Below are 12868 nucleotides of genomic sequence, written 5' to 3'. Positions count from 1 at the left end.
ATGGTTCATCAGCAGATTGCACATGACCAGGGAAAATATCAGTGAGCTTGAAGATATGTCTTTAGAAATTTCCCAAGATGAAATTCCAAAAAAAAAAAAAAAAAAGAATAAAAATCAGAAGACAATATCCCTAGGACAAAACTGGGACCATTTCAAAAGTTGTAATATACACATACTTGAAATACCAGCATGAAAAGAAAGGAAAGAAGGGAAGAAATATTTAATAAATAATGGCTGAAGGTTTTCTAGAATTAATGGCAGACCCAAGAAGCTCAGAAGACACCACATGAGATAAACATCGAAAATTCGATTTTCAAATCAAACTGCAAAAACCAAACACAAAGAGAAAAGTTTGAAAGAATCCAGAGAGGAGAGGAACACCTTGAAAATAGTGGAACAAGGACAAGAATGACAGTGGTCTCTTCATCAGAAATCATGCAAGCAAGAGCAGAGTGAAGTTTTTATTTATTTTATTTTATAATTTTATTTATTTTATTTTATTTTATTTTATTTTATTTTATTGTATTTTTAAAAATGTATTTATTTTATATAACTTAATTTATTTTATATTTAATTAATTTATTTTGTGAGAGAGAGAGAGTGTACACACGTGGGAAAGGGACAGCGAGAGAAGGCGAGAGAGAGCAGGCTCTGAACCATTAGCACAAAGCCCAACGCAGGGCTCAAACTCATGAATTGTGAGATCGTGATCTGGGCCAAAATCAAGAGTCAGATACCTAACTGACTGAGCCACCCAGGCACCCCGAAGTGAAGTTTTTAAGTAATGGAAAGGAAAAGACCAGTCTAGAATTCAATATCCAGAGAAATTATCCTTCAAAATGAAAGAGTAATAAAGACTTTCTCAGACAAACAAAAACAGGGATCTCATCATGTCAGATCTGCCCTGCAAGAAATGTTCACAGAATTTCTTCAAGGAGAAGGAAAATAAGTGATATAATCACAAATCCTTATTACGAAAGAAAAGAAGAACATTGGAGAAGGATACTGATAAAAAAATAATTTTCTTATCCTTATTGATCTAATAACTTTAAAGTAATCATTGCAACAATGAATTGGGGATGATTCCAGCATATGGATACATAAAATGAATGACAGCAATGTTATAAGATCCAGGAGTAGGTATCTTGTACAGAGCATTCCCCATTCCTACTTATTTCCTATGTCAGAGGTGATGAGGTCATGATTAGAGACTTCATAGTGGGATTAGCATCCTTATAAAAGAGGCCTCAGAATGCTCCCTCGCCCATTCTGCCACGTGAGGTTACAGTGAGAAGATGACCATCAGTGAGCAAATGAGCCCTCATCAGACAGTGAATCTGATGCCACCTTGTTTTTGGACTTGCATCCTTTAGAACTGCGAGAAGTAAGTTTCTGCTGTTTATAAGACACTCAGTCTATGGTATTTTGTCATACTGGCCCAAACAGACCAAGAGAAGCAATACCTAGCCGTCCATATTATTATCCTGAATATGTAGATGAGGAATCTGCAAGTCAGAGAGCCTTGGTAATTTGCCAACATTCACACGGCCAGTTGGTGACAATGTCAATTCTTAAGCTCAGGACTTGTTTAACTTCAAGGTTTGTGCTCTTTTCTCTGTGTGGCCTGGCTTCCAAGGCTGTTGTTTCTCGGCTGAGCTGATGGCACACTCTTAGATGGGCTCGATTTTCAGCTGTTGTGCTGTTTTTGACATATGATATGTGAGAATTACATAAGTAAGACTATTACTTATAAAAGTGAACATTCCAATTGTATGTCCACAGCAAGTTTTCATTTGACTGTTTTGGTAAGAAACTTGAACGCGTCTTCAAGTCTTTTCAAAGCTGGAACAACTGACTGATTCAGTCAGATCATTCCCAGTAAAACAGAAATGAACCACTGGAGTGAAAACAATTACTCCATTGAAATGTCCTCTCTTTGTTTGGGTTAACGCCATGGCCATGTATTTTGGTTATGAAAATATCCCTTCCTTTCAACTTTCCAGGTTCCAGCTCCTCCCTAAGGATCTTCCCAAACATCTGGCCCTTGCCATTACTTGTTCACTGTCCGTCTAGCCCACGACCAGCCCCTCAGAAACTGCGGGTTACGTGTCTCTTTCTAAAGCTCACATCTCCCCATGGAATGCTGTACTCAGCTCTCTGGCTCTGAAGCTGCTTTCTGTCCTAACAACAAAACCTACATTCAGACACCCATCCCAAGAGTGGCCTTTGTGTCTTCACACACTGCGGCACTCACTCCAGGACATTTAGCTGTTCTGTTATCCATTTATGTGAAGTGACCTGAAGTACCTCTGGGGATAGTAAGAGCAAGGTCAGAGCACAATGGGCGTGATCAGCCGGGATTTCCTTGAGAACATGGCTCTCTCTCTTATTGTCTCATCCTCATTCACTTCAGTGATCATCAGCAGGCACTCTAATTCCTGCTCCAAAGAGAATTGTTTTATCTCCGTTCTTAATAAAAGTTTAATAGCAGACAGAGCACTTTGGTGAGAGCTCATGTTCGTGAGATTTTTATTTCACCTAATATACCAGCATATTATGCACTTGAGTAATCTGTGGGCTGTTGTAAATAAAGCAAACAACATATATTTACAGAACTAAGCAAACTGCATTTATGATGCTACCCTTGAAACTTTGGCACTCTGCTCAGTTATTGCTCTGCTTCTCATTAGCTTGCATCAGTGAGACGCTCCTCTAATTAGCGATAAACTTACTGCTATTCAGCAGCCATTTCAAATACTGTTTGTTATTAAAACAAATACCTGGAAATTACACTGTTAGTACAAAAATCAATCCAATTTTAAGCCTAACATTTAAAGCACACTTAACACTCTCACTTCTCTGGGAAACATGCTTCAGCAGGTTTTCTTTGTACTGGGGGCCCTCCGACAAGCCAGGATCCACTAGGAACATATGTGGATAAAGAACTAGATAAAGGCATTTGCTCAATTTTTATGATTACTCCAAAGAGAGGCAGATGGACCACATTTTGCGGGGAGAGGGAAATGCTCTTCTACGTATCCCTGCTTGGATTTGGTTTTATCTAATCAATGAACATTTTTTAAAAAATGTTTATTGTTAAGTCAACTCTGCACCCAACATGGGGCTCAAGCATACAACCCTGAGATCAAGAGTTGCATGTTCTACAGACTGAGCAAAGCGGGTGTTCCCCATCCCCACTTTCATAGGATTTTTATGAATCAGTGAACATTTTGAGACGCTCTGTTCCAGACATTGAAATCAGAGAAGTGATGAAGAAGATTTCTTGACTCATGAAACTTAAAATACTGTAGCAGTGGGTTGAGCAAAGTAGGTAGACCTGTATATATGTAAATGTACTGCATTATAGTGGGAGCAGCTGAATAGGTGGCCAGAGTTCTCTGAGACCACTGATGTATTTAGCTTCAAAGGAAGGTTTAAGAAAGGATTTTCAGCTTTATTTCGATTAAATGTTGGTAATAGACTATATGGCATCTGAAAGATGGCATAGCATAAATCAAAGACAACTGGAGTCAATCCTTGGGTTCAATACCATCACCTCCATTTGTTAGCTCTGTAACCATTTTTGCCATGTAATAGCTGGGTAACCATGTGCTTTGGTCTTCTCATTTGAAACAAGGAGATGTGAGTGATTAAACGATGCCAATAAAACTTAAACCACTGTGCCTGACAAGAGCAGGCTGTCATTAGCTTATCCTGCTCTCCATTCCTTTCCTCCTTCTCCATCTGCTTTCTGCTCTTTCCTTCTTCACCCCAGACACCTTATTCTAGAATTCCAGGCCTTTTCACTGCCCTCCAGCCTTACCACTCTTGTCCTTCTTCCATATTCAAGTCATTTCTTCTGTCAGGAATGGCCTCCCTTTCCTTCCCTTGCTTGGCATGTCAGAATTCTATCATTTCTTTAAGATGTCCCATAAATATTGCTTTCTCATCTAGGCCTAGCTTGATCTCTTCCAGTGCACTCTTTCCTTCTGAATTTTCATTGCATTTTGCACATCTTTCTTGGCTATAGTTCACATCACATTGTGTATTGACGTTATGCATGTCTCATTCCTTTAAAACATCTTACGGGTGGGGTTAAATTGTTTGATAAGTCTACAAATTCAGTCCTTAGCACAGTGTCATAAATATGTAAAAACTATGCCATAACTATATTGAAACTAGTATAGGTTCTTCCACTAGTTAAATAAAACTTTAGGTGTTCTTGGATTTAAAATATTCTTAAATGAAATTTACCCAACTGGACACTACCAACATCAAAAAAATTGAAAAAATAAGAATGTATTGATTCACTACAGGACCAATTGGTTGACTAAATAATGTTCCTTACTAAATATAATAATGAAAAGGTCTTTGTTCAGAATCATTTTCTCATTAGACAAAGAGCTCATTATACCATCACTAAAGTTTGACTTGAACTCAGGAGAATTCTCCTAATTTGAAAAAAAAGACCCTGTCATGCAATTGGACACTACATAGCCAATCAAAACCACATTCTTAAGTAGTATTTAATGACTTATGTGGAACATTGAATAAAAATTATAGTATGCCAAATAAGATATGATTTAAGTTTAATATCAGATAAAAATAAATTATGTTGAAATGTGGCAAAAAAAGTGTTAAGTGACTTATAAAATGCTAATAATTGATAATTTTTACTTTCTCCATTTTATTTTTCTGTCTGTATGTGTTTTAGAGAGACAGAGAGAGAGCATGCGAGCAGGGAAGAGAGAGAAAGAGAGAGAGAATCTTAAGCAGACTCCATGCTCAGTACGGAGCCCGACACAGGGCTCGATCCCACAACACCGGGATCATGGCGTGAGCTGAAACCAAGAGTTGAACACTCAACCAACTGAGCCACTTAGGCACCCCTTCTATAATTTTATCAATTTTCTAAGTAATGCTTATTACTTTTATGTCAGGAAAACAGTGAAAATGTATTTTTATTTATTTATAAATTTCTTTTCTAATGTTTATTTATTTTTGAGAGAGAGAGACAGACAGAGCACGAGCAGGGGAGGGGAAGAGAAAGAGGGAGACACAGAATCCGAAGCAGACTCTAGCCTCTGAGCTGTCAGCACAGAGCCTGGAGTGGGGCTTGAACCAATGAGCTGTGAGATCATGACCTGAGCTGAAGTCAGATGCTTAACTGACTGAGCCACCCAGGCGCCCCTGAAAATGTATTTGTAGTAGAAGAGTAATTCTCAATCAAGGATGATTTTGTCCCCCAGGAGGCATTTGGCAATTTCTGGAGATATTTTTGTCACAGCTGTGGGGAGAGGGTATGCCACTGACATCTGGTAAGTGGAGGCCAGCAGCAATGTGCAGGACAGCCTCCACAACAAAGATTTATTTGGTACGAAATGTCAATAGTACTGAAGCTGAGAAACACTGGAATAGAAGGAAAGCAACCAAAATATCCTAAATGAGGAATTGCCTTAGCAAACTATGGCACATCTATCAATATAATGGACTACTGTGCAGGTCTTAGAAAGTGTACTGTCAAAATATTTACAGAGATGACAATCTAATTATTAGTGCTTTCTCACACTGAACAGCCTATATTTCCTCACACAAAAGCTCTCCAGTATGTTCTAAGTTCTATTATTCTTTGTTACATCCATGATCTTCTTCTGTTCCTAACAAGGAGGAGAATTCTTTGGGGAAAAGGTCAGCACTTATTTACCATTTCCCTCAACACACCTTACACAGTGTTGGTGCAAGGAAGGAAAACTGCAGTTATTATGGTAAATTGATGCTATCCCCTGAATCTAAGTACCCTTTCCCTTGTACATGACTGAACTCCAACTCTAACAATGTTCCTCAATATTTGGTCAAATCAGTATATATAGTATAACTATGTATGTATGTTTCCTTCTATCTATCTATCTATCTATCTATCTATCTATCTATCTTCTATCATTTTTTCTATCTTCTATCTATCTATCTATCTATCTACCTATTGTCTTCTATCTATCTATCTATCTATCTATCTATCTATCTATCTATCTATGATCTTCTATCATCTATCTATGTATCTATGTATCTATCTATCTATCATGTCTCTATATATCTACACCATAGTTTAAAGGCCAAGAAAAAAAAAGTTGCAAAGTTACTAGGCTCCAGGAATCATAGAAACTCAGGGTGTAACAGAGGCAATCTCTTATCTGTCATCTCTTTTTTCCCCCTGTGTGTCTAATTCTTTCAGGCATACTTACATAATGAGAATTACTTTTGTCATCTCTGTGGTCACATTTTATATACTCATGATAATGGAGAAAGGAAAGGTTCTTTTGTGACTACTTAACCCTCCAGCAGAAAGATCCTGCAAAAACCATCGTCTCACCTGTGTTATGTACCTATCTTTGGACCAAACCGTGGACAGGGGTATAGGTAATTATAAGTGGTGTAACCATGCCGAAGCTTGAGATAAGGTAAACTGTGTCATGAGAGGAAAGAAGAATGTGGTGCTGGGTGGCCAAAGACAATAATCACCATGAAATTTTATTGGAAGTATTTTTTAGCATAATAATGGCTCTATGCATTCCAGGGTTTGATGCCCACAGGATAGGTGGGCATCCTTCCCTCATATCCTTGAAGATGATATTTGATTTTTTAAAGAAACCTTTTTGTTTTCATGTTCTGTATTAGCATTTAGGGGGAAAAGTTAAACTTTAATGTCTTTTCATTTTAGTTCTTTATCAATGGAACACTAATGTCATCAAACTTAATGTTTCAAGATTTTTTGTTCATTAAATATTATATAGAGTTATCAGTATAAAACAAATGTGAGGAAGAACAGTCAGTTATATCACCCAGTTAGACACGGAAGTATTACGAAAACAATTCCAGAAAGTTTGCCTTGATCCTTGGTATTTCAAGAGATTATATGATTGTGTTGTACAGCTTCAAACCAATTCAAGGAATTCACTTGGAGGAAAAGACTACATTTATCTTAGCAAACCCAGGCCATGCCAAGATTGACATGCAATTTTCTGAGATGTTTCACTGACATTACAAATTCTGCTTAGAGGAGAACAACAACCAGAATGATCCACAAAGATGGTTTCAAGATATCTAAAATTAATTCTATAATTTTCTGATTAAGTCTCATTCTTTTAGTTGGCTTATGATCCTGGTATATGACCTTCACAAGTGTTTTTTAGTTCCTACCTAGCCACTTCCCTTTAGGTAAGGCAGGAAGGCTATCAGATGCTGAAGTCAGGGGAGTGACCATCTTTTAGGCATAATACGTCTCTGGTAAAGTCTACTCTGGAGAGTACACTGATGAATGTTATGTATAATTCTTTGGGTCTATTTCAAAATGGTTGCTTTACTCTCCTCTTGTCAGAAAAACAAGGGGATTTTTCTTTATTCTTCACCATTAGAACCTGTTGGTGTTCTTGGAATTTAAACCTATGAAAGTGTTGGTGTTCCCGTAACCCTGCAGTCCCCAGGAGCTTCTCATTCTCATACTAGTTCATAGGCAGCCTTCAGTAATTTGCCAAAATTACCAGTTAAGTCTTCTTACCTGATTATGGCTCCATGTACTTTTGTGTCAGGTAGGCTGATCGCTGCTGTGATTCTCTGTATTCACTTGATTCTCCAGATTTGGGGAGGTCAGTTTGCCCCAGCACCTTACTCTTCTGATGGGTTCAAGTAAGGCCACTGCTTTCACTTTGTTTAGCTCAATGCTTCTAAGAACAGGAGTGATCACTTACAAGTCTTTTACATGTCAGAATTGAAAGCAAAATTCCTAAATAATCTTTAAAGACATTGCAATGATTGTTAGGTTCTATTTTAAAAACCAGTGGAATATGTATCAGATATTGTACTCCTGGTAATTCTCATTCTCCTCAAAAATCCTTAAACATTCAAGAAAATGTTACTTAATAAAAATGTTTACTTCTCTGTATGCAATCTCCAGAGAGCTATCAAATTCTTTGTGAATATTATACCCATGGTAACTCTTATTCTATTCTCAAAAATCCTTAAACATTCAAGAAAATGTTACTTAATAATAGTAACTTTTATTCCACAATGTGCAATCTCCAGGGAGCTATCAGCTTCTTTTTTGAGTAAGATTTTGATCACTGTTTATAGCAAGAAGAAATTAATAAACAAAAATTCCCTCATTAGATGAGACTTTGAGATTTGAATCTTTCCATAGCTGAAAATGATTCCAAATAATAAAGCTTCCTAAAATAACAGCACCTGCTGTTCTACTTTCTTTTGCAAATTATTATTGTATTATTATTTTTATTATTATTTGAGTTTCACTTTCACTAAAAAAGTACCATTTAAACAAATCAAATGTAACTAAAACAAAAGACAGGTAGGAATTAAAAATAATTCCTTGGATAATTAGTTGAGATTTATCAATAATATACAAGTTTTTTTTTTTTTTGCAATTTACTCCACCAAATGGACGTGAGGGAAAAAAAAGTCTCGAATCAGTGTGCATAGCTTTTTCTTTAAGAAACTAGAAGAGCAAATTGAACTCAAATTAATGACAGTAGGAAAATAAGGGCAGAAATCAATGAAATAGAAAACAATAAAAACAATAAAGTCAATGTAACCAAAAACAATTTTATGAAACAATCAATAAAACTGATCAATGCCTAACCCACCAAACAGGGAGAAAAATGCACAAATTGCCAATATCAGAAACAAGAGAAGTGACATCAGTACAAATTCTGTAAGTTATGTATGGTTAGAATCATAAAGGAATACTCTGAACAACTTTATGGAAATAAATTCCACACTCTAGGTGAAATGTGTTAAATTCCTTAAAGACACAAACTTTCAAAGCTCACTTAGTAAAGTCTTCTCTAAGTGAATAGATAATGAGAATGGCATTATTTTTTTAAATTTAATTTGTAGTTACAAAATTTCCCACAAAGTAGGCTCCAGACCCAGATCACCTAGTTGCTGAATTATTCTAAGTATTTAGGGAAAAAATAATACCATTCCTAAACAAATGCTTCTAGAAAATTAAATAGTCAAATCTTAACAATACATTCTGTGAATCATCATTATCCCAGTTCTTAAACTACAAACATAGATGTCAAGAGAAAAGAAAGCTTCAGACTAATATCCTTCACGAATATAGATAGAACAAATTCTTAACAAAAATTTAGCAACTGAATCCAGTAGGATTTAAAATATAAAAGCCTGATTACATAAGGTTGAAGGTTAGTTTTACATTTAAAAGTCAATCAATATAGGGGCGCCTCGGTGGCTCAGTGGGTTGAGCAGTTGAGCGACCGACTTTCAGCTAAGGTCATGATCTCGCGGTTTGTGGGTTCGAGCCCCGCGTGGGGTTCTGTGCTGACGGCTCAGAGCCTGGAGCCTGCTTCGGATTCTGTGTCTCCTTCTCTCTCCACCCCTCCCCCACTTGTGCTCTGTCTCTCAAAAATAAATAAATGTAAAAACAAAATAAAAAAAATAAATAAAAGTCAATCTACATCATCAATCAAATGAGAAAACTAAAAAACAAAAACATGAGATCATCACAATAGACAAAAGGACTCTCATTTAATGTAATCCCAGGTCCACAGCTGATACTAATCTAGGAACAGACTAGGAACTGACTTATGTGAAGGACATTAATCAGAACTTGATATTGTTAAGATAGAACTTCTCCTGAAATTGATAAAATTTTAGGCAATCCCCATTAAAATCGCAGGAGGCTATTGTGCAGAAATTGATGAATGGATTCCAAAAATGATAGAAACATGCAAAAGACCTAGACTAACGGGAAAAAAAAAATTTAAGGAAGAATAAAGTCAAATGGCTGATACCACTTGATATCATTCGTATCAAACTCTAGAAAATACAAACTAGTATTTAGTGACTGAAAGCATATTAATTGTTGTCCTGGGAAAATTTAAATTTTTAATTTTGAGGTGCTAGGCCTAACTGAATAATATGTGTACTTTGTTACGGCTGGGGCTCATATTCTCATTAGGAGACCATTGGCAGAGTGACATGGTTAATAAATAATCAAGGCTTAGGTAAGAAGTGGTGTCCAAAGATCAAAAGGCTCTGGGCAAGGTGACTCATGCTAATTTCTTCATTTGATAAATCCAGTGTAAAATCACACTCATTCTGTATATTGAAATGAGGCAGGCAAAAGTACCTCTCAAACATTCAGGCCTTTGTGTTAAACAAGCAATTTACTTCTTTTCCTGAGATTGTTTAATTTCAAGACTGCCTTGCCCTTTACTACCATCAAGTCTTTATTGAGCTAACATCGTTGACATCAATATATTAAATATATAGTTGACAATAGGATGTTGGTCTCTTCCTACCCAGAGGATCTAATACACCTGTTCACTTACTCACTTGTGATTAAATATACCAAGGGGAGATACATTTTTTGCTAAAGTGCTAAGAAAAAGAATAGTGTTTTTTTCCTGGAATAAAAAAATTTCTTGGAGCACCTGGGTGGCTCAGTCGGTTAAGTATCCGACTTCAGCTCAGGTCATGATCTCACAGTCCGTGGGTTCGAGCCCAGGTCGGCTCTGTGCTGACAGCTCAGAGCCTGGAGCCTGCTTCAGATTCTGTGTTTCTCTAGCTCTCTGCCCCTCCCCCACTCAAGCCCTGTCTCTCAAAACTGAATAAATGTTAAAAAAAAATTGCTTACAATTTTCCCGAGAAGGGAATTTCATAGGATGGCTTTTCTAATTTGGTTGGCCTGTCTCCTTTATCTTTAGACATCAAATAGCCTAATTTCTAAGATCTCCTTTCAAAGTAAATGCTCAATCTCATTGACTCTCTGCTTTGTTAGACATCCCATTACACCAGTAAGTGGATACAACCCAGAGTTGGCTATAGGATATTCTGTGGGTTCGTTAGGGCTGCCATAACAAAATTCCGCAGGCTGGGTGGCTTGAACAGGAGAAATTTATTTTCTTACGGTTCTGGAGGCTAGAAGTCTGACATCAAAGTATCAGCAGATTTTGTTACTTCCCAGGCCTCTCTGCTGGACTTGTAGATGACTGCTTTCTTGCTTTGTGTTCACATGGTTGTCTCTGTGCTTGCAAATCTCCGGTGTTTCTGTCCCTGCATCCAAATCTCCTCTTCTTATAAAGACACCAGTCATATGGAACTAAAGCCTACCATAAAGACTTTATTCTTAATAATCTCTCTAAAGAACTTGTCATCAATTATCACATGAATTTTGGGAGGAGGACAGGAACCACCACATAACAGAGATAAGAGAAAGTATGACCATGAAAGGAAGAACATGAACTGATGTCCTTAGGTTCTGATGTTACAAGGAGAGTTCTCAGAACGACATGTGGAAAACCATTTCATGAGTCAAAACGATGAAACACTGAATATACTTCCTGGCAGATTTCATTACTAGATACTGACTCTCGGAATTATCTTGATTATATTATCTCATTGTGGCTTTATGAGATGATTTTTTGAGGGCTCTTCTCAGTCAATGAATATAAATGAAAGAAAAAGAGTGAAGAGACAAAGGGAAGAATCGAGTGACTTCAATTTGTACCCAGCTGGATCCACTTGTTGAACTGATTATTTTCTATCTACTACATTATACGCCCTTCCTCATTTCCTCCTATGAGTTTACCCACATGTACACATCAAATGATGGTGTGAAAAACCCAGGACGTTCCAACAATGAAATCAATTTGCTCGTTTCGTAACTGTTAATGATAGACACAGGTGGGTGTGAACTACAGTATTTTATAGTATTTTAGTTATTTTATAATGTAATATATGCCTTGAACTTTTTACTGCTAATTCTGTACCTGTGCTCATACAGGATTTTTATAACATGAAATGTTGATTATCTCTTATTGTGATAAACCAATAAAAAAGGAAAAATAGGCAAAAATCAAGGTCATTTACTTCCAAAATATAATAAGCTTACAAACCCAGTTGCAACCACTTATGACCTGTCTTGATGGTGAACTAATGGAAAGTGTTTGGGATGAAAGGGACCTTCATGGACACAACATCCCAAAATGTAAATGCAGCCACCTTCCTATATACACAGATTATTTATCTGGATAAATTAGATTTTAAGCCTTTCGTTTACTTTTTTTTCTATGAAAAAACACTATCTTCCACTTCTAATTATTTAAAATCAGAGTAAATTGAGTCATATCCTGTGCAACTTCATGTATGAAACAAAAATAAAAAAATATTTTGATGGGTGTTTATAGACTAAGTTATCTCATTTAGAATATACTTTAGGATCTTTTCTCTTCTTTTTGTTTCTTTTCTTTTCTTTTTAACTTTGAAGGGAGGAATAGGATTTATAATAATGTATTCCCAAACATGAAAAAAAGAAAATATTTCCTTTTCAGTAATTCAAAAGAACTCAAAGAATGTACAAATTATAGATAAAATGAACTGTTGTGTGGGTGGTTGACTTAACAAATGAATAGACTTTTAGCATGGACACAAGTCTTCCAAATAACAATTTCTTGCATAAATCTATCATTAAGAAAATTTTTGACCAAAAGAATGATAGAATTTATAGCAATAACAATAAAAACATGTATAAGTTTTTGTCTTTCATTTGCTTTGAAAAAGCCCAATATCCTTTACAAATCAGTGTTCTAAATCTACATAATTGTTGGGATTCATCTACAGTAGGTATTAGTCTTCATTTTATAAGCTGTAAAGACTTCTGTGCTGAGAGGAGGCTTGCCTGAGATCATATAGGAAGTCCATTGAACTAAAAGGATTTAAGATCTGGGGCTTCTAAACAAGGGCATACTACTCTTTAAATAATGTGTTTCTCAGCACTTGCAACTTGCATCTTAACTAAAAATTTGTTTAGTTCTGAAGTTTTTATTTACTGAAG

The 12868-nt window shown here is 36.3% G+C and overlaps 1 long non-coding RNA gene across 1 annotated transcript in view; it reads left to right on the top strand.

Moving 5' to 3' along the window:
* The first annotated feature begins 649 nt into the window (after positions 1-649).
* The window catches only part of LOC113598463 (uncharacterized), a 67771-nt gene continuing 55552 nt past the window's right edge, over positions 650-12868 (top strand). Inside the window, exon 1 of the long non-coding RNA XR_003419093.2 lies at positions 650-5765. This is a non-coding gene — a long non-coding RNA (uncharacterized LOC113598463). The remainder of the gene's footprint in view (positions 5766-12868) is intronic.

This window comes from Acinonyx jubatus, chromosome B2 (assembly GCF_027475565.1).
Source record: "Acinonyx jubatus isolate Ajub_Pintada_27869175 chromosome B2, VMU_Ajub_asm_v1.0, whole genome shotgun sequence".
Taxonomy (NCBI): Eukaryota; Metazoa; Chordata; class Mammalia; order Carnivora; family Felidae; genus Acinonyx; species Acinonyx jubatus.
Note: the sequence above shows the minus strand (reverse complement) of the source record. Positions and strands in the feature narration are given on the sequence as shown.